Source organism: Amblyraja radiata, chromosome 34 (genome assembly GCF_010909765.2).
Source record: "Amblyraja radiata isolate CabotCenter1 chromosome 34, sAmbRad1.1.pri, whole genome shotgun sequence".
Classification (NCBI taxonomy): Eukaryota; Metazoa; Chordata; class Chondrichthyes; order Rajiformes; family Rajidae; genus Amblyraja; species Amblyraja radiata.
The window spans coordinates 21,952,704-21,971,127 of NC_045989.1; the positions used below are offsets into that span (position 1 = coordinate 21,952,704).

Below are 18,424 nucleotides of genomic sequence, written 5' to 3' on the forward strand. Positions count from 1 at the left end.
TTGATTTTACCCGATTCGAGAACAACAGCAAAGCTGTTTTTATTAACGTGATCATGAATGCCAGACTCTGTTTCTTTGCCTTTAACTGGTAGTTCTCAGGGAAATGGTTGCTTATTCTTCCTTGTCATTCAACCCTGATTACTTCACCTGCACAATGAAACGCAAGCACTGGAGGACAGATCCCGCTGAGTCACTCTTCTGACCTGATGTACTTTTCTATCTGGCCTGTCAGCTTTCGTGGAACTTAGGTTAGATTATATATTATTTAGTTCATTTAGTTTATTGTCATGTGTATCGAGGTATTGTTGCGTGCAATCCAGTCGACAGAAAGCCTATACATGATTACAATTGAGCCATAAAGGGAATAATGTTTAGTGCAATTAAAGATAGTCTGAGGATTTTCAATGAGGTAGATGGGAGCTCAAAACCTTCTCTAGTTGATGATAGGATGGTTCAGTCTCCTGATAACAGTTGGTAAGAAAAATTCCCTGAATCTGGAGGAGTGCGTTTTCACACTTCTGTACCTCTTGTTTGATGGGAGAGGGGAGAAGAGGGAGTGGCCGGGGTGAGACTCGGTATAGAACCTTACATCACAGGAACAGGCCCTTTGGCCCAAAATATCCATGCCGAACATAATACCAAGATAAACTAATCTCATCTGCCTGCACATGATCCATATGCACCCATTCCCTGCATATCCATGTACCTGTCTAAAAGCCTCTTACACGATAACATCCTCTCCGCCTCCACCATCCCCTCTGGGAATGTGTTCCACGCACCCACCACTCTGACTGCCTCTGACTGCCTCTGACTGCCTCTGACTGCCTCTGTCTGCCTCTGACTGCCTCTGTCTGCTTCTGTCTGCCTCTGTCTGCCTCTGTCTGCCTCTGTCTGCCTCTGACTGCCTCTGACTGCCTCTGACTGCCTCTGTCTGCCTCTGTCTGCCTCTGTCTGCCTCTGTCTGCCTCTGTCTGCCTCTGTCTGCCTCTGTCTGCCTCTGTCTGCCTCTGCGCCTGTCTCTGCGCCTGTCTCTGTCTGTGTGGCTCATTTACACCCTGGGGGGATTTTATTTTACTATCTACCCTAGCTATACCCTTCATTGCTTGATATTGTTCTGTCAGGAGTGTTACCTGCATATTTTGCTGTGATTACTCCAGTCAGTCTGGGCTTTGGCTAGTAAACAGTCTACAGTTGGATTTTTTACTTTTTTAATCACAGTAGCAGGTAACTCCGCGTGCCTTCTCCACGTGTCCACCAGGGGACTTTCTACATGATACAAAATAAGTCCCCAATACAACAATAGCCAGTAGAAACTAAAATTAATGTGGGATGCGACTGACTCGCAAAAATCTTATATTGCATCAACAATTGGTAGTCATATGACGATGACTCTAGCAACGATAACAACATTAATACTTCTCTATATAACAATCCAAGTAATATTACTGAATTAGACACAAATTGCTGGAGGAACTCAGCCGGTCAGGCAGCATTTCTAGGGAAAAATAAGAAACGTTTCAAGTTGGAACCCTTCCTCCAAGGAACGTGCGTAACAAAACGTCACCCATTCTTCTTTTTCCAGAGGTGCTGCCTGACCTGCTGAGTTCCTCCAGCATTTTGTGTCTATCTTCAGTGTGAACCAGTGTCTGCAGTTCCCTCCTGCACAATATTACAGAATTATCCATATTAGTCATGTTGAAAGCTATATAGATAGATAGATAGATAGATAGATAGATAGATAGATAGATAGATAGATAGATAGATAGATAGATAGATATTGCATAGTATTATTGTAAACTGTACAAAATAAATCCAATGTATTAAAGGTAGACAAAATGCTGGAGGAACTCAGCGGGATAGGCAGAATCTCTGGAGCGAAGGAATGGGTGATGTTTCTGGTCGAAATGAGTTACTCCAGCATTTTGTTTCTACCTGTGATTTAAACCAGCATCTGCAGTTCTTTCTTATGCAATATAATAAACTTGGATTACACATGTATAACTGAGGATACAGCTGAGAGCAGGTCCCATTCATTTAAATGAGCTTGAAGCACAAAGTGCTGGAGGAACTCAGCAGGCCAGGCAGCATCTGTGGAGGGAATGGACAGATGACATTTTGGGTCAGGACATTTCTATAGCATTTTTGTTTTTTGAATAAGATTCTAGCATCTTCAGTTTTGTGTAGAGTCTGAAAGGTCCCGATACATTGTCTGTCCATTCCCCCCACAGATACTGCCTGACCTGCTGAGTTACTCCAGCACCTTGCATTTTGTTCAAATTTCCAACTTCTGCAGGTACTTGTGTAATTTTAAATAAGCTTACTGGCTGTGAGTAAAGTGCAGATGTAAGTTCAACTGCGATGTAAGGCGCCTTGAGTATTAGAAAGGCGCTATATAAATCCCATCCATTATTATTATTATTAACTCTTTTTATTTACACGGTTTTCAATTAATTTCTAAGACTTAAAATTAACCGAAAATTTAGTATATTTATATTTTTTAATTTTTCAACGTTGCAGCAAGTCTATTCACAAAGCTGCCCCTCAATATCTACATCAGCTTAATGCAGGTGTGTTGGTGCTGTGAACAGGGAACCTGGGCAGTATGACAGATCCAATCCAGATGTTCACATCCTCAACAAAGTTAAAGTGAGATTGCTGTTGTCTTGTTATGTTCACCTTGTTCACTGAACAAAAGACTTTATATTAAAGTGATTTGTATCTTTTATCCTGAAGGCAGAGTAAGAAAATGGGGTAAGAAAAAATACTGGTGATTATTTGGATTGAATGTAATTCTTCCAATGTTTCAGAAGGAATGAGATATTTTGAAACAAAGTTAGAAACAATTGAGAAATTGCTTGTGGTTTATTTATATTTGCATTGATTAAAGTCTGATCCAGGCATGTTGCTTCCCTGGAATCTCGTGAAAATCTGTTTTGAATATTAAAAAAAAAAAGATTAATTTCTTTTCGGGACAATAAAAGGAGCAAACGAGGGATGGAAGGAGTTGTGGGTTGTTGAACATGACATTTAGTTTCCCCCTCTTGTGCTGAGGTCATACTATGGCCTGATGTTTATTTGGTGGCTTGGTTTGGATCTTTTGCCAATCTTTTCTCTTCCCTCCACAAACCACTAATTTCCACCATGAATCAGTGCTGCCTGCCTTTAATGTGGCTTGTTTGGCATCTTGATGTTTCTCTCTGTTAGCATAGAGAATGGTATGTGTCGTTGTACTTGAAGCAGTATATTGTTCTCCATGTGTTACTGTGAGAAGGGCTTAAAGGTAGAGGTGGTGTACAGGAACAATCTTGGATAACTGCCTTAATTTCCTAGAACATAGAAGAGTACAGCACAAGGTAGACACAAAATGCTGGAGTAACTCAGCGGGACAGGCAGAGTCTCTGGAGAGAAGCTGGTGACTTTTTGGGTTGAGACCCTTCAGTTTGCAGAAGGGACTCCACCTGAAACGTCACGCATTCCTTCTCTCCAGAGATGCTGCCTGTCCCGCTGAGTTACTCCAGCATTTTGTGTCTATCAATGATTTATTTGGATTATTTGAGTTTAAAAAAAAAAATAAAAATAAGAAGGAAGCTTTCTAAGAAGTTTAGTTCGGGCACAAGTAGAAGTACACTTTTTTTTAGGAACATTAGTACATCAAGATGCAATGCCATAATGTTATAACATATAGCCGGAAATCATGGTCTGTGGATTTTCCTGACATTGGATCACTGTTTTGGCAAAAACTCATCAGCTGAGCCAAAGAAAGGGCAGACATTTGCAGAGGGCTCAACTCTCTCCAAGATCCAAGTGATGGTGATCATAACGTCATAAGTGATAGGAGCAGTATTAGAGACCATCTAGCCTATCAAGTCTGCTCTGCCAGTCAATCATGGCTGATCTATCTCTCCCTCCTAACCCCATTCTCCTGCCTTCTCCCCATAACCCCTGACACCCGTACTAATCAAGAATCTATCTATCTTTACCTTACAAATATCCATTGACTTGGCCTCCCCAGCCTTCTGTGGCAATGAATTCCACAGATTCACCGCCCTCTTACTAAAGAAATCAATCCTCATTTCCTTCCCAAAGGAACGTCCTTTAATTCTGAAGCCATGACCTCTAGTCCCACCAGTGGAAACATCCTCCCCACATCCACTCTATCCAAGCTTTTCATTGGTCTCCAACTTGATAATGAGTGCAAGGCAATGCATTCCTTTCCTCCCATCCACTGGCCCCTGTGTAACTATGGGGGAACTTGCAAATTTAATATATTTGTGGGCAAGTTCTCTTTGTTGAAGTTTAAAATGTCTCTCCAGTATTTTCTCGAGCAGATGTTTCTGTGTCAAATTAAAATGCTAACTAGTGATGGATAATCTTCTGAGGATATCGAGCTTCCATTACATGTGCTACATTGGTGGGAGGGGACAGATGGTATTTTTGTATTATAACCTCTAACAATGCATTTTACTGCAGATTATTAACTTTCCTGAAAATGTAACTTGTATTTGGACTTGTATTTGGACAAGTATTTGGACTTGGGTTTATCAGTAGCAGATAGGTGGGTAATTAACGAATGGAGACAAAGCCAAGTGAAATAAAATACAATGAGGGATGCTACGATGAGGATATATGACAAGGAACAAAGGGCAAACTGTGTGCTATTTCACAACAATGGAAAAATAACAGCTGCATTCCATCCATTGAATCCAAATCCAGCCTTGCTAAAGAGGGATCTATCTCCACTCTATACTTGACACTAAATTGTGTTTAGGCTCAGCACCGTACTAAAGTAGACACAAAATGCTGGAGTAACCCAGTGGGTCGGGCAGCATTTCTGGAGAAAAGGAATCCAACTATGACAAAGGGTTCCAATCCAAAACGTCGCCAATTCTTTATCTACGTTTGCTGCCTGACCCGCTCCAGCAGTTTGTGTTTATCTTTGGTATGAACCAGCATCTGCAGGTTTTTCCTACACACTGCACTACAGTATATTGTGTGGGGAGGAACAGGAGATGCTGACTTATACCAAAGACCGACACAAAATGAATAGGACAGGTTTGGAGGGATATGGACCAAGTACAGGCAGGTGAGACCAGTGTAGCTGGGACATTGTTGGCCAGTGTGGGCAAGTTGGGCCGAAGGGCCTTTTTCCCCACACTGTATCACTCTATGACTCTATGACAAAATGCTGGAGTAACTCAATGGGACAGGCAGCATCTCTGGAGATCTCTTCACACTGAATAAGGGTCTCGACCCAAAATGTCACCTATTCCTTTTCTTCAGAGATGCTGCCTTGACTGCTGTCGTACAGTAATTTGTCCTCTTTCTAAAACTTCTTCCTGTTTTTATTTCCCTTGGAGTCGAGGAGAAATGCACGTTACCTTTTCTTTTCCTGTCAGTGTGCCGAGCAGCCTGAAGGATTTGATATCGCCAGCAATGACTCTAGCTGTGATGTTCTCGTGTGTAGGCAGTAATAGTGGACCAGTGATGTAGGGAGTGAGAGCATAAATCCCACCATGTTAAAATGGGAGCAGACAAAAATGCTGGAGGAACTCAGCGGGTGAGGCAGCATCTATGGAGCGAAGGAATAGGTGACGTTTCGACCCGAAATGTCACCTATTTCCTTCGCTCCATAGATGCTGCCTCACCCGCTGAGTTTCTCCAGCATTTTTGTCTACCTTTGATTTTCCCAGCACCTGCAGTTCCTTCTTAAACATGTTAAAATGGGGAATCTGACTTTAATTAATCTGGTAAATTGTAGACTTGTCATACATCGAAATAATGTTCTCCAAGGAGGGACCTGTTGTCCTCTCTGCTCTGGCCCACATGTGACTCAGATGTTGCAACACGACTCATGGGAAATAAAAACTCTCTTGATAAACGAGTAATTAAGCACAAGTACTTTATGCACGATTTTTTATTTTTAGTTGTTTGATTGTGGAAAGCATTTCAGCGATGAACTTTTTTTTATGGCAAGTTAGAAGTTGCCCTAAGTCATTCCATGACCAATGGAAGTTGTAACGGTGCTTTTATACAAGACTGTTAGTTTGTCTTTTACTTTTTTTAATTGAACAAAAAGCAAAAATAGTTGTGGATTAATTTTAAATACAAAATGCTGGAGTAACTCAACGGTTCAGGCAGCATCTCTGGAGAGAAGGAATAAGTGACGTTTCGGGTTGAGTCTCATCTTCAGACTGAGAGTCAGCAAAAGGGTCTTGACCCGAAATATCACCTATTCCTTTTCGCCAGAGACACTACCTGATCCGCTGAGTTACTCCAGCGTTTTGTGCGTATCTTCGGTTTAAATCAGCATCTGCAGTTCCTTCCTACACGGATCACCAGCTTAGCCCAAGCATTATTATATTTAGTCCATATTATTAATGACAAATTTTGACAGCACCCGAGTCGAGCATCAGAAATGGGTGCAGAATCCCAAACAGGTGGGCGTATATATTGTAGTCGTTGACTTAGCGAAACTTGTTGGTGGAAATACTTCTTGGTAAAGATGAGTTTACTTTCCAGTGTGTTTGACTAGCTGGAAGAAATCCATTCTTTCAGTATTGTTGGGCGCACCGAACATGCTTAGCTTGAAAGGAAACTATTTTGATCATTCATTTTGTACTACGGGGAAACATCCAGGTTATAGAACAACGCATGGTTAATTTGAACAGATCCTTTACCATTGTTCTCACTTGAGTACGCTTCCATATCACTTGGGGATAAAATGAGGGGCAGCAGTTGACTTCCATTGCCTATGCCATGTACTAATGATGGGTGAACAGACGCAAGGGGATAAGTGGAGAAACGAGGAACTGCAGATGCTGATTTACAAACAAAAGTCACAAAGTGCTGGAGTAACTCAACGGGTCAGGCAGCATCTCTGGAGAATCAGTGATGATTTGGGTTGGGATCCTTCTTCAGACTTGAGTGGATAATTGTTTGAATATTGAATTCTCCAATATTAGTTAACTTCAACCCTCCGTTTCCCTCTGTGTTCCAATTGGACTCGCACATATTTCTCTCTTCCTCCCTTTCACCCACATTCCTTGCTCTAACTTCACAATTTACAACTCGTGAATGCTTTTGTCTCACACATACTGTCTGTTCATCTCTGGCTTTGTACATCCACCTGTCCAACACCCCCTCACCTGCATCAACATATTACCAGATTAGTCTGAAGAAGGGTCTCGACCCGAAACGTCGCCCACTCCTTCTCTCCAGAGATGCTGCCTGTCACGCTGAGTTACTCCATCATTCTGTGTCCATCTTCAATTTAAACCAGCATCTGCCCTTTTTCCTACACCAGCCCGGCTTTGACCTGTCCCTCCTCACTTTCAGCTCCCTCACAAACCCCCCCCTTTACAAATCAATCTGAAGAAGGGTCCCGACCCGAAACATCACCTATCCATGGTCTCCAGATATCCTCTTGCAATGTTATCTGCCAAGCTACTCCAGCCCTTTGTCTTTGTTTGTAAAGTGTTTTTTATTCATTTCCTTTTTAATCTTGGAGAAGAAAAACTGCTTGCAGACGAGAAATGTCAAGGTGTGCAATGATCAATTGAAACAGTGAGATTTGATTAGGTAGCATGCCAGGAAAACCCAGTGCCCAATGGGCAGAATTAATTCTTCCTGTGTTAGAACCTGCTAATCGAGGATAAACCTTCATTACTTATCCAATACTCAAGGCCCAAGCTTCTGAAAGATACCCTGTAAAATGATTCTGACTGATATTCATGAATTATATTACTAAGCACAAGTTTCCAAGACCATTTTTATCCTCCCACGGTAATCTTTGCATTCACATCTTTGCTGGCATTAGGAATTAAAAGAAAGAAGTTGGCTATGTTATGTAATCCTGTTACAATCATCGCAGATTACCATCAAAACACCCGGTAAATGCAATTTTATTTTTCTTGCACAGAGAGGTCAGTTTATTAAAGCCTTGTGGAGATTAATCAATTTCTCCTTCAGCAGTGAGTTATCGGCAAGACTATCAGACGACCTGTGAATGAAGATCCTTGTCTTTTGGGTCATTGCAATTGGGGAAAATTCTCTCTTGGAGTATAATTGCTCCTAACATGGCCCATGTTACCAACTGCAGATACAATTTTTAACTCCGTCACCCATATATAAAACTCTCTATACAACGGCTGCAGGTTCCTTTCGAAGAAATACCGAAACACAGTCATTAAGGGCTGCTTCTCGAAAATTGGCACTTGTTCACAAAAAGACAGACTTCAAAAAAATGTATGTATCGGTTAGAAGTATTTGTGAGAGAGTATCGGTTTCTAAACTTACACCAGAAGATACAAAACTGACACACAGAGAGAGTGCACTGCAGGTGGATATATTTCATTAACACAGTCCTGGCAACGTTTTTTGCCTTAAAAAGTGTTTTTAAAAAATAATGCTATCTAGTGTAATCCTATGGAGTAATATTTCCAGATTTCTACACTTCCATATGAGAATTTGATGATTAAGTAAAAAAAACATTTGTCAAAAGTCAACTATTCTTAAATGACTATGATTTTTTTAAATCGGGAAGTACACTGAATTGCAGTCAGTGATTCTCTTGCTAGATACAGCTCAGGAACATGGTAAAGAAACTGCAGATGCAGATTTACACAAAAGTACAGAGTTGGAGTAACTCAATGGGTCGGGCAGTGTCTGGATAGGTGATGATGTTTTGGATCAGGACCCTTCAGACTGATGGGGTGGGGGGGGGGGGAGCTTGAAGAGGGAACAATGTCAGTGGTGAACCTGATGCCAAGGTAAAGTAATCTCACCTGCCTGCACATAACCCATATTCCCAGCATATCCACAGTGATATAAATGATGGTAAATACGTAATCATTTTCAAACAACTGAATGCAATAACTTTGAAATGTTGCTCTGGCATCTTGAATCACTGGTTCTTCTAGTGTAGGTACATCCACTGGTGGATAGGCAACTCCACGATATGGAGCTGGTGATAAAGCAGGAACAGCGATTCATTGACAAATTTAGCTGGTGTGAATGTGGATGAAGTCATACTGGTGTTAGTCATGGTGGTGTTGCCATATCATGGTGGTGTTGCAATGTGTGAATAAGATCTCCTATGTGGAAACCATATTGGGGCCTTCATACACAGACAGTTGGTGGCCCCCCAACTTTTTTTTTTCTAACAGTTTACTTGACTTTCACCCCTCATGTGGTTGGTTCCTGTAAACTTGATCCATGTGGCTAGACTGCAGTTGACTGTCCAGTAGAAGTGTGATGTTAGTTGCAGTGTCCATCTTCCATGTTACAAATGTTGACCTCGCTGTCATCATCCGTCCTGAAAAGGACGCAAGCTTCCGGCGACAATCAGTGGGAGCCATCGCTTGTTACAATAGATGATGGTGGTAGCAGAATTAGCTCAGGATACTTCCAGTTTCCAGCCCCGTGATGTGGACACTTCTGCTATGGGGCCACCTTGAGGCAGTGAATCCACGGAAAGTAGGCATTGAACATGGAACTTACTTGCAAAAAATATAACATTATGCCTTAGACTGAATTGCAGCAACTGTTTATATGGTATGTCATTGTGTCGACCTTTAAGTAATTTTTATTTTTTGATTAAAAAAACAAAACACTTTATGTAATGAAAGTATTGGCTGAAAAAACCGACATTAGTTCATAAGTTAGCCTGATAGATATCCCAACCTGAAATACCACATGCCCATTCCCGTCTCAGATGCTGCCCAACCCACTGGGTTCTTCCAGCTCAGCTTGTTTTTTGCTCAAGCCTCCAGCATCTGCGATTTTTGTGCCTGCCTTAATTCAAATGTACATTGATATAGAAACTGTCATACTCTGGTAGTCTAAATATTTGCCAAATCGATGCTTTGATGGAATGCCATTGCATTGCATGGTTTGCTCTTCGAACTTTGTTAATTTCTGAATAAATGCATTCCTCATATTAGGAGGAATCGTATTTGACAGGGGTGGGAGATTGCAACCTTCACGTGGTCCGCCCTGTTTCGACAAATGCAATCAACCTGGTGTGCACAATCAAATAAGATCAAATAGAACAAGTTGTCCTCCAACTTTAGGCTGTGCTCGACATATGCAAGAAGAAGAAGTATTTAACACACATGAACATTTCAATTGCTGTTAGCGTAAAGAACACAGCAAAAGCGGGTATTTGATTTGTTTTTGCATCAAGCCTGCGATCTGCTCACATTTATTTGTGCCATGGAAAATTACTGATCTACCCAGCAGTAATACCCTTGGCACTGTGAGTGTTATTGGCTGTTGTAATTACTCTTGACATTTAGTTGATCTTGCTGGAAAGACTGCCTTGTCTTCTTTTGACTATTGTCTCCGTGGTTACCAACACATGGCAATCAGCGTGATCTTTGGGCAGGAGCAAAGGTGCGTCATGCAAGTTTCTGAAACTGTGACAATAGCGATGGAATTTAACAAGTTTAAACTTTTGTTTCCTTCGCACAACTTTTTTTTCCTTGTGTTTACTTGTAAAACAATTGCCTTGCTCTGGTGTACACGTTTAGAGTGTAAAATGAAAATGCCAATGGGTTCAAATTGTGCTTGTCACATGGCTATTCAAAAATACTTCAAATGAACTGAAATATTAGCCGATTCAGTGTTGCGTGATTATATTGAGAGTTTTTAACCACAATATTCCCCTGAACACTTTGTCAAAATCAATGTTGCGTGCCAAAAAATATATATCAACCACAGAATTAATGATGGAAATTAGTCTTGGTAAAAATGTAGTGACCTCACAGAATCTTGGCACTCATTATTGTTTTAATGACACCATGAAAAATGACATCAAGGCAGTCTTTCCTGCTTCTCTGTTTTGCCAATTTGTTTGTGTCAACTATCTCACCGATATTTGGAGGTGGGTAACAAGTGTGTTCTTTGTGAGGGGGTTTTTTGAGCAAGATGTTTGCATGTCTCCACCAGTAATAATACAGATGGGAAGTGCAACTGTGGTTTTCTGTTTACATCAGTTCACAAATACCATTGGGACTGTGTGAGTGTGTACGCGCTGGAGTAGAGTTTCCACTTTGGCCCTATTCAGCAATGCTGCTTGCCCCATTGCACATTGGTGAGGGTGAAGCCTGCCTTTTATTATCCAAATGAAGAGGACCCTTAATAGATTGGAGAGAAACATAGAAAATAGGTGCAGGAGTAGGCCATTCGGCCCTTCGAGCCTGCACCACCATTCAATATGATCATGGCTGATCATCCAACTCGGTATCCTGTACCTGCCTTCTCTCCATATCCCCTGATCCCTTTAGCCACAAGGGCCGACAGAATGCTGGTGGATTGATACAGCTATTGATTCAGTCTGAAGAAGGGTCTCGACCCGAAACGTCGCCCATTCCTTCTCTCCAGAGATGCTGCCTCACCCGCTGAGTTACTCCAGCATTTTGTGTCTACCTTCAATTGATACAGCTATATTGGGTTTAACTCAAAATAATGGTAGTTCTAGCAGCCATAGTCAACATGATTTTTTTAAGTTAATGAAACATTTTCAAAAATAATCCAAAACTGTTTTCTAGTTAGATTGGGGCTGTTTTCAAACAGATTTTAAACCTTCTGTAGGTGCACCTGTTGATATTGTTGTCACCTCAAGATTCGACTTTGGTAATACAGCGCGGAAACAGACCCTACGGCCCATCGTGTCCGCGCCGACCTCCGATCACCCCGTAGACTAGACCCCTACACACTATGGACAATTTATAATTTTACAGAAGCCAATGAAATTACAAACCTGCAAGTCTTTAGATTGTGGGAGGAAACGGGAGCACCCGGAGAAAACCCATGCGGTCACAGGGAGAAAGTAGAAACTCCGTACAGACAGCACCCGTAGTCAGGATCGAACCCGGGTCTCTGGCGCTGTGAGGCAGCATCTCTAATGCTGCTGCCTCCCAGTGCTTGAGTACTATAGTAAAGGCCTGCACTTCACAGTAATGAGCAATGGGGATTAATACCCAGGGGGAGGGAGGGCAGGATCTAACCCGTGATGGTCCAGTCCAATATTTTTACCACTAACACCATAATATTGCAGAAAATCGAGTGTGCTTAAAATTGCTATTTTCACTTAAGATCTATTTACTCTAAACTCATTTCTGTCTTATTTTCTCTCTCAAAGGTTTCTGTGTTTTCTATGATATTTTCCTTCACATTCAAGAGATAATTGAATGTAGTGATCGATTCAGCTTCAGCTGATGCTTATAAGGTGTTTCCTGACAACTTTCAGCAGAAATAAACAAATTCTCTCATTTCCCTTTTCAACGTTTCTGATGCTGATGTGCTTTAATTCAAATACTGAAGTATTTTGTACAGTACGTTCACAATTCCTAGGAGCAGTATAAAGCCGTTCAGCCCATCAAGTCTACTCCTCGTTTCAGCCAAGGCTGATCTATCTTTCCCTCTCAACCCCATTCTCCTGCCTTCTCCCCATAACCTCTGACACCCGTATTAATCAAGAATCTGTCAATATCTGCCTTAAAAATATCCATTGACTTGGCCTCAACAGCCTTCTGTGGCAATGAATTCCACAGATTCACCACCCTCTGACTAATGAAATTCCTCTCATCATCAGGTATAATTTTCAGGCATGCATACATATGAATTAATCATTATACATTTGTAGAAAAACATAGTTAAGTGTTCAGTAAGACCGGCATTTGTAGATGGTAATTAAGTATCCAAGGATTCCGATTCATATTTAATTTGTGGTTGAAAATAATCCTACCACTTAGTTTCTTGAACATATGCTGTTTTGGGATGTGGTTTCATCCACATGGCACCTGCGACCTACTTGCAAGTCAAATATGAAGCTAGAAAGATGCATCTTTGTGGGCTTAAGTAAGTTTCCTGCAAATTGACGAGCCCAATACTACATCTTTGAAGAAGGGTCCCGACCCGAAACGCCATCTATTCATGTTCTCCAGAGATGCTGCCAGACAAGCTGAGTTACTCCGGCACTTTGTCTCTTTTTTGTAAACCAGCATGTGCAGTTCCTTGTTTCTCCATCTCTTGTGTCCGTTTGTAAAATTCCTCATTGGAATGAGTCGCTTGCATGAGACTCTCAAATGAATTGCAAGATTCTTTAATGCATTATTGGATTTTCAGGTGCAAGTTAAAAGACTTTCTACCTATTACAATCTTTTGAATGTGCTAGCAAAATGTTTGCGAATAATCCGACCCAAAATGTTTGTCTGTTCATTTCCTCCACGGATGCTGCCTTATCCACCAAATTCCTCCAGCACTTTGCTCAAGATTCCTACATCTGCAGTTCCTGTGCAAAAATGAAAATAGTCCTTGTGCCCAACCTCTACTTCAGCTTGCGTTCATTCTGCAGTTTAACTGTTGTAGTGATGGTTCTTTCTACTTTAGACTTTAGAGATACAGCTTGGAAACAGGTCCTTCGGCCCATCGAGTCCATGCAGACGAGCGATCACCCCGTACACTAGCACTGTCCAACACACCACAGATAATTTAACAACTTGCTGAAGATTCAGATTCAGATTCAATTTTAATTGTCATTGTCAGTGTACAGTACAGAGACAACGAAATGCATTTAACCATGCATGAAGCCAATTAACCTACAAACCTGTACGTCTTTGGCGTGTGGGATAAAATGAGAGCACCTGGAAAAACCCAGGGTCACAGGGAGAAATACAAATACCATTCTAAATGTTGGTAGTTTAGGGTAGGGTTGGTGTGGAAATGGATTCTTAACACCGTGAGACTAGGGCCCAATTCTGTGCGGCTTCACAATTCTATATGTTGTTCCGTTAGATCGCCAGCATTCAGTTATGACCATATTTGACACTTTTTTGAAGTGCAAAATTCTGTTTAATATGCCCGTGCCTTTGGTCGCAGCGGCTTGTATTTTGAGACTGGAATAGCATTTGAGTTGTCCTGTCCTAGGAATGATCGTGGCAACTCTTCCTTAGGGAGTCAGATATAGAGGCATGACTGTCCAATTCCAGTTAGCTCCTGTTGAACACGATCCGGGCAAGTGCATTGGCACTTGTACACGGAGGGCCGCCGACTGGAAGTATGCGGATTAAGTAGATCATGACATCATTCAGCACACAACACTGATATGACACAGCTGCCATTTAGGAGCTAATTTTTCCAAATGAAACCTCGTCTTACGCATGCACGGAGGAATACATGTCCAACAGCAGGAGAGAACTAGCACCGGCACTATGTAAAGGAATCCTCCATTTAAAAAGTTATTTCAAAAACTATCAGATTTTTTGAACTGACCTGCACAACCCTAATCCTACCTCAGCAATGGGACATTACAGTCCACCTCTTGCACAACTAGGAACTTGTTTTCCCATTGTCACACAGCATGGAAACAGGCCAGTCGCCCCAATTTGCCCATGCCAACCAAGATGCCCATCTACACTCATCCTACCAGCCCGTGTTTGGCCCATATTCCTCTAAACCTTTCCTACTTGTTCAATTGTGTTTCCACTATCTCTTATTTTTGCATTTTCTTTTACACTATCTGGTATAATGTATGTATCATTCATGTTTTGTGTGCTGTCTGAGATGATGCTACAAGCAAGATTTTAATTTCATCTGCACCTCGCCAAACATGTGTAGATGACAATCAACTCAACTTACCTTGACTGATTGCAGCAATGCTGTGTGGCCCTGGTGATACTCTGACATTTGGTGGCTGTTGCAAGAGCTATATTCATGCCAGAGACGTCAGCCATCAATCATTGCATTGTGGCAATTTTTATAAGTATCAAGTTGAGTTGGCCACACTTAGCTTGCTGGAAAGATTGGGCTCTGAGCTCTTCACAAAGCCCTGTTCCCAATTGATCCACAACCCCTCTGTTCTGCTTGGCACAGATCACAGACTTGCTGGCAGCATTCCCATTGCATCAATCCTTTCATTGTCCTTGGCCTTTAACTGGAGCCTGCTCCTCCAAGGTCCTCCAGTGAGATGCCGCATGAACCAGCCTTGGCCACTGCTCTGGCTGCGGGCCACATGTGCCTCGTGTTTCATTGCTGACAGATTCCACTACTTCTGCGGTCCTGTCAATTGATTGAAAAATACATCATGGAAACAGGCCCTTCAGCCCGCCGAGTCCACGCCAACCATCGATCATCCATTAATGATTCAATGAGTTCTATGCTATCCTATTTTCAGTACTCCCTGCACACTGGGGGCAATTTTGCGAGGTTAATTAACTTGCAAGCACGCGCATCTTTGGGGTGGGGAGGAAACCGCAGCACCCAGAAGGAACCCGCATCGTCACAGGGAGAACGTGCAAGCTCCACACAGACAGCAGCCGAGGTCAGGATTAAGCCTGGGTCTCCGGCTGCTCTACCACTGGGCCAGTGCGGCGGTACATTTGCTGCCGTACAGCGCCAGAAACCCCATTGAGATCTCAAAGGTTCTTAGATGTCACGTGCGCGCAGACGTGTAGTGAAATTTTTTTTTTTTAATACTTATTATTGAAATTATTATTTGAAATTATTTTTTGCATACATTTCAATACAGCATCGCCGTCCCTGAGCAACAATCCCCGATTAGTACAAAGTGTATAGAAATGGTCCATTGAGGCCACATGCACGAGTTTCCAGGTGTTGCCGCTACATTCAAAGTCTAGTTCCACTTGCGAGATCAGTCTACTGGAGCTCAGCCTGATCCAAGCGAGCCCCAGGCTGCGATCGGGCCTCCAGCCATCACCTCCATCTGGAATGTCCAGCAAGCCGGCGTTCCTCTCCTTGTCCGGCCACTTTAGCCTTTGTACCCAGGGACACCTCCCTCAGCTGACGTTGGCCTGTCTACATGTGCTCCTTCTGCAGTATGCCCTCCAGCCCTCTATACATCGGGCACCTCTCTTGTACCATCACCTCAAAGGCTAATAGTGTGGCATCTTGACACTTGGAAATTGTTCCCTTCTGTGTTACTTGGATTGGATTGGATTGGGATTACACTTGTTTTGTTGTCAGCCTCATGCACTGGATGGTTGTCAGCATGAGGCAACAATGATACCCTTTCCTTTCATTGACAGGTGCCACTGTAACCTTTGTCATGCCAATACATCCGGACAATCCTAAATTAGCACCGGATGCAACAATCATAATCTTTACAATCTGCATGGATACTTCATACGTGCCTCTGATGTAGAGGGCGATGTTACTGAGTCCACGCCAGCTTGCAGAACCATTCTATTCCTCTACTGAAGTTCTGTTTCCACCAGAACCTATTCTCCGCGCATTCCCATCAACTCCCCCTTAAAAGCCTACCACTCATCGAAACACAAGGCTCCATTTACAGTGGCCAATTGACAGAGCATCGAAGATAGACACAATTGCTGGAGTAACTCAGTGGGTCAAGCAGCATCTCTGGAGAAAAGGAATAGGTGGCGTTTCAGGTCGATACCCTTCATCAGATTAAAAGTAATGGGGAGGGAACTGGGGGTAGGAAAAGGTCAGAACGAATCAGGGCAGACAACAGATGACAATGTGTAGAAAGGATCTGTAAATGTTGGTTTATACCAAAGATAGACACAGAGTGCTGGAGTAACTCAGCGGGTCAGGCGGCATCTCTGGAGAAAAAGAATGGGCGATGTTTCGGGTCAGAACCCTTCTTCAGGCTAAAAGTGAAGGGGAGGGAATTGAAGGGCTAGAAAGGCCAGAACAAATCTGGGCAGATGACAAATGACCAATGGAGGGTGGAGCCCATAATGGCCCACAGTTGACTGGGGAAGAGGTGATAACGAAGGGATGCACTGATATAAACAGTGGGGCTAGTAGGATGACTAAGGTGGGGGGGAAGAGAGGGACTGCTGGGGTTACTTGAAATTGGAGAAATCAGGCAGACATTGTGGAAGGAATAAGTAGGTGACGTTTTGGGTGGGGACCGTCCATCAGACATCTTGTGAGGTGAGATTCCTTGGATTGATCAATTATTTATTTGTCTTTAAGATATTAATTTATCTAAGTATCTGATTATAATTGGGGCACAGCATGTTCTTTGCGCAAACATTTTTTTGTAATCCTGTCGTTCGTGAATATAAAGTTTTGAATGGTTCAGTTGTACATATTTGAACACTTCAGAATTCTTATTTTAATGTTTCTTCGATGGAGGTGAGGTGTTGGGCATGTAGATCTAGTCATAAGCAGATATCTTGGTGTTGGCCTTCAGGCCATGACACATTGAGGGGTTCAAATAGCGCTGACAAACCACGAGAGGAAGCCTCAAACAGCTTATCAATATTATCTAAGCCTGGGGTTGTGTTGTTACCTGGAAACACATTGTCTAGGATCTACAGTTTTCTCCTGCACTCCAAAGACATACAGGTTTATAGGTTAATTGGCTTGGTATAATTGTAAATTGTCCCTAGTGTGTATAGGATAGTGTTTGTGTGCGGGGATCGCTGCTCAGCACGGACTTGGTGGGCCGAATGGCCTGTTTCCTCGCTGTATCTCCTAACGAAACTAAACAAATGTATAAAGTTTAGGCTTCTGCAATGAATTGCAACTGAATTGGGAATGGAGTGCTGGAGGGAGCTCAGCATCTGTGGATGGAATAGACAACATCATTTCAGGTCGAGACCCTTTCTTCAGACTGATTGTAGTCAGTGGAGTAAAGCTGGGAAAGGGGAGTGGAGGAGGGACAAAGCCTGGCAAGTGATAGGTGGATAGTGGTGAAGGGGGGTTGCTTACCAGACGGGTGGAGTAGGTGCCAAAGGCCAAGGCAAAAAGGAGATAAAATTGTGTCATATAATCTCTGTATTTACATTCTTCATTACCACCCATTTTGTTTTACTCTTTTGAATTCTGTCATTTGCCCCTGAGTTACCACAGAGGTCAAACATTTGTACATTCAGTTGTGTGGCCATAAATGGGATCAGTCAGGAATCTGTGCGAAATCCACATTGTAAAAACTGTGGTCTGACAGTCAATGGGGAACGAGAACAACATTAGTCATTTTCATCAATTATTTTTAAACTATCCCTCATAAAGTTTGAGTGTAGGAATTCTTGTATTTACACATTTTAAGAAGAACCTAATCTTTCAACAGGATTTCTGTCACTTAGAATTTGTCTTTGAGAAAGTTTGGCTTAGCAAATTAAAAAAAAATATATTTTCTGAAGTGTGTCTGGGAATTTGAATACAGATGAGTGTGTGCCAGCTAAATTGTTCTGTTTGTTGAATTACAAGACCGTGGAATATAATAACTGCTGTCAACATAGTAATACTGCACGGAAACAGGACGTTCGGCCCATCTTGTCCATGCTGCTCAAGATGCCCCATCTAAGCTAGTTCTATTTGTCTGCGTTTGGTCCATATCTTTCTAGCCGTTTCCGACACATGTACCTGCCAGAATATCTTTTAGATGTGATTATTGTACCTGCCTCAACTACCTCCTTTGGCGACTAGTTCC

The 18,424-nt window shown here is 42.3% G+C and overlaps 1 protein-coding gene across 11 annotated transcripts in view; it reads left to right on the forward strand.

Moving 5' to 3' along the window:
- mef2a (myocyte enhancer factor 2A) overlaps nt 1–18,424 on the forward strand; it is a 173,228-nt gene that overhangs the window by 29,332 nt on the left and 125,472 nt on the right. Inside the window, exon 1 of one of the 11 annotated variants that reach the window (XM_033050211.1) lies at nt 2,272–2,293. The exons of the other annotated variants lie outside the window; for them this stretch is intronic. The gene's annotated coding sequence lies outside the window, so the exon portion shown is untranslated. Of the gene's footprint in view, nt 1–2,271; nt 2,294–18,424 lie in introns of those variants that run through there. 11 annotated transcript variants of the gene reach the window in all.